The sequence below is a fragment of the Condylostylus longicornis genome, unplaced genomic scaffold (genome assembly GCF_029603195.1).
Source record: "Condylostylus longicornis isolate FDR11 unplaced genomic scaffold, ASM2960319v2 ptg000144l, whole genome shotgun sequence".
Taxonomy (NCBI): Eukaryota; Metazoa; Arthropoda; class Insecta; order Diptera; family Dolichopodidae; genus Condylostylus; species Condylostylus longicornis.
This window is the reverse complement of record NW_026578112.1, coordinates 394582-399199: the sequence shown is the minus strand read 5'-3', so window position 1 is coordinate 399199 and position 4618 is coordinate 394582. Positions and strand designations below refer to the sequence as shown.

The 4618-nt window shown below is 26.2% G+C and overlaps 1 non-coding gene across 1 annotated transcript; it reads right to left on the bottom strand.

Moving 5' to 3' along the window:
* Positions 1 to 3060: 3060 nt before the first annotated feature.
* LOC129615694 (U1 spliceosomal RNA) lies at positions 3061 to 3225 on the bottom strand. Its single transcript, XR_008697478.1, has one exon. It is a non-coding gene; the product is annotated as a U1 spliceosomal RNA (small nuclear RNA).
* Positions 3226 to 4618: the final 1393 nt, after the last annotated feature.

The window sequence follows — 4618 nt, the reverse complement described above, 5'->3', positions numbered from 1 at the left end:
ATATACCATGTATATACACATGTACATGTATGTAAGTATGTAGAAATTAAAACGAATACAAAATTTATAAAAAAAAACGAGAAAGAATAGAGTTGACCTTGTCAACTCTGTGATACCCGTACGAATTTGCTATCCTTTGTGCGAATAAATATGCCATAACTGACTGTGTGATTAATTTATGCAAAATTTCAGTACTGTGTTTTTCAAAATACTGTGGGTGCCAAACTACTATTGAAGTTGTATGGCAGCTTTCAGAAAGAGCCAAGAAATTTTAATGAATTTTATCAAGCACATCGGCCCTACTAATATATTCGCTTGTGTAAAACTTGAATACCACAGCTTTTATAGTTTCTGAGATATAGCCAAATAAATTTTGAAGTTGTATGGCAGCTGCTGATGCCCAATTTAAATAGGGTTCTGGCACTTACTACAATAAATCATTTGTGAAAATTTGGTGAACTTAGCTCAATTAGTTTTTGAGTTATCGCTGGGACGGACGGACGGACGGACGGACTGACAAAGCTAAATCAACTAAGAATTCGACGCTGATCAAAAACATACACTTGAGTCTATATCTAAGGCCGTTATTGCTTAGCGTTACGTTCTTCGCGTTATACCCTTTGAACATACGTTCGTACGAGTATAAAAATAATCATTTTCTTATTTTATGATTACTTTTGTAGAAAAAAATATTCAAAATGTAGTGAATTTTAAAATTGCGTTTAAAATGAGAGGAACAAATGTAAAAATGTATGTATATATATAAACTTCTCTATGTAAGCAGATTATAGAAATTTCAAGTAAAATCACAAAAAAAAAAAATTCAATTCTTTTTTAATCCCGGATTATTGTAAAGTAAATGCGCAAAGTCATCTTTTGGGATTATTAAGATGTGGTGCGGCTTTAAACCTATAAATAAGTGAATGCGTCTTGTTTTTATTACAAAAACATTGCCATGTTCTCTTGAAAAAACAATTACAAGAACAAAAAAATAGAAAAAAAAGTAAAATAGCACATTCTTTTTAAATAAATATCATAAGATAAACTTGTAATTCTTAAAAATTTTTTCTTTTATTTATTCTTATTTTTAGTTTTTGAAATTTCTTAATCGATAACAAAGTCAAATGGTCACCAAAATTCTAAATGATGTCAAGATTTTTTTGTTCTTGTAATTTTCAAATCGTTTCATATGAAATGGTTTACTTTTTAAAAGGAAATTCGGTAGACTAACAATATAAAGAGAATAATATTGAAGTATTGTGATTTTATGATCGGTTTTTCCGATTATTAGATTATATGCGAAGGTACCAATGTTCTGAATTTACAGTTTATATTGTTCTGTTGAAAAATATTTAGAAGATGTAAGGGATTTCAATTCTTATATCATGTAAACACTAACTGTGAAATATTTTTAAGTATACTTTGTAATTATAAAACTGTCCTTAATTAAGGATGTAAGGATGTGGTCAAAGACTTCAAAGAGATATAATATTTTTAAATAAAAGTCATGCTGTTTATTGCTTAAAAATTGTGAACAATAATGTTATATTAATTTTTGTTTAAATGTTAACAACATGTAAGTGTAATTTGTGTTTCAGTTTCCTGATTTATTAATATGGAAAATTTAATAGAGCCGATTTCCCTTTGGTGACTATATGAAATGGTATCACGTATATGAAGTGTCAATTATAAAAATATGAGAAACCAAATATTAGAAGCCTTCATTTTAATCAACCAAATAATTTTTACAAATTACAACTCTATTTATTTGTGGAAGTCCTTTATTTTAGTTAGAATTTAACAAATTTCTGACTGAATTCCTTCATAATATTTAAAATGTTTTGAAAATCTTTTATTAAAGATTGAGTTCAATTTTGTTTTCTATAGCAAAAATATGCGGTAGATTTTATTCCTTAATATGCACGTACATATTTATTTTATAATAAGGCTACTTATATATACAAACGAATAATATTATAAGCGTACATGTATAAATATGAAATCCTGTAAATATATTAAAAAGCGCTCTTTGGTTACGGATCGTTAGGTGATGTGATTATTTTGTTCTTAGTTAGGATTTTGTCATTTATTACTGATGACATTTCAATAGACTTTAATCATTTTATTAGGAATTATCTATTGGATATTATCTTAGAACTCCGTTTTTATTCTTATTCATTTTCATTGACCTTTTAACTGCTCTAGTTGTACATCAGTTTAAGTTTTATCTTGCAATTTTAAATATATGTATATATACATATATCTATATGAATAGAAATTTTTTATAGAGAAATAAAATAATTTTATTTGATTTTTGTGAATTGTTAATCGCATTGATTAGTCAGTCGGTCGGTTTTTCTCTTTTTCTACACATATTATATGTATGAGTATATACATATATATGTTTTATATGTAAATTAAATAATAATGATAATCCAACTATATATAAATGTATACATAGTAAACACTAGATTTAAAATTTATAATGGTGAACAGTCATTATATAATAAAGATTTATTCTTGATTAAATGTTAAAATGCCAACAAATTAAAATGGTAAAATTTAAGATAAAGAAAAAGGTAAATAAATGGCAAGATTAATACAAAAGAATGAACTCAAAAGATGAATGCATCATTTAATTAAAATTGAACATTTCGAAAGCATGTAATCAAAATGTATTAAAAATATTTGACATGAGCTGCAGTTATTTTTTTTCCAACTTAATTTATAAATGAAGATGTTCTGTTTTTATCAGAAAACAACTTAATAATATATGAGGAGAGTAACACATTTCTAACGAGATTATCTAAATAAAATTGATATAATAGAATTGATTCTTATATATTACATTTAGTAATTATGGATTTGATTTCAAGATGAAGCAAGTATAGATTTGGAATATGAAATATTGTACTCCAAATTTGGTCCATTTTATTTATTTGTTGACTGTAGAATTAAAAAGAGATTTAAGTAAGAAATTAAAGACATACGATCGTCCTTATTGCAATATATATATACACATATATGTATTGATAATCAAATGACATGTTTATTATATTTATAGGGACGGCGCGTACGCCATTCCCTGCTATCAAAAATTACACGCACGACTTATTCACATTAGGAATAATCGCGAGAGTCAATCAAATCTCGGTGCAATGATAAGACCTCATCTCGGAGGATCCGCCTTATTGATCACGGAAAACCTCTGCGCCAGGTAAGTATGAATTTTCCAATTTGTATTTTTTATTTATATATATTTTGAACATCTTAATCTGTAATTTATAAAATTCAAAGGAAAAAAAATTTTTGCCAAAAGTTTTAAATAAAAAAAAAAAGGAAAAATAAACAAAATGTTCGTAATACTGTTACATTTACACAAATATAAAAACATTTTTAATAGTGTGTGTACATAAAAAGGATTTGTTTTGAACTTTATATAAAAAATTGCTAATAAAAACCATACAGTTACATTTGTATATTTGTATGTAAACATAATTTTTATGCATTATCCTTTATTATTATTTACAAATACTTATGTACATATGTATATATGCGAAAATCATATTGCGAAATACAAACATATTTTGTGCTATAAAAATGGCAATCGTTTAAGTTCAAAATTAAGTTTTTTAGAAAATTCAATTTAGAAGCTTATATTAATCAAAAACAAGTAAGAGTTCTTATAATACAAATAATGAAGAAAAATCTTAATCATCTAAAGCAGCCATTGGCAAAATACGGTCCATGGATGGCATGCGGCCCATTCACCTTCAAAATGCGCCCAATCATTCTGCTTGCAATAAAATATATATTCGATTACGACTACTGAAATTTTTCAAAAAATTTTTAAGAACTGAATCATAGAAAATAAACATAGGTAAATAAAATTCCACACAAATTTATTATTTGTCAAAACAAAATGTCAGTCAATAAAATCAGTCGAAAATGTCATATCTTCTTTTATGTAAGTATTGTAAGAAACTCGAGTGGCCCATACTCATACTCGCATAGTACATATCTGAACAATTACATACAAAAGCTTGGCGACGGTTGAGAAATTTGAACCAGTGACCTACATATTCAGTTATCTTAGTAAATATACTATAAATAAAGCACTTACTTATCTACATAATAAACAACTAATATGGTCGGTGACTGATTCTGGATTCAATTTAAGAGAAAATTTTATGCTCTCAAAAAATTTATAATAACTTATTAATTCATGAAAACGTGAGTGTATAACAAAAAATTCTCTTAAAAAATATAAGAAGTGGCACATGATAAGAACACACTTTTCTTTTTTTTTTGGTATGGGTTGCGTTTGCGTAGAAAATTTTTTTTTTTTTAAATAATGGGTATGAAATGGGGTGGAAGGAGGATTTGTTAAAAATGAGTAATGTAATTTAGTAGCAGGGCTACCAAAAATTTGTACAGCAAACTTAAAATTATAGTGAAATAAGTCAAAAATATGGTAAACTTTATTTTATTAATTTTAAGTAATTTTCAGTAAGTTTTCAGTAATTTTCTGTATTAAAATGTGTAAGGGAAATATTTTTTTTTCAATCAATAAAGAAATTCAATGTTTCTGAATCCAACGTTTTATTGCTGCCTGGCT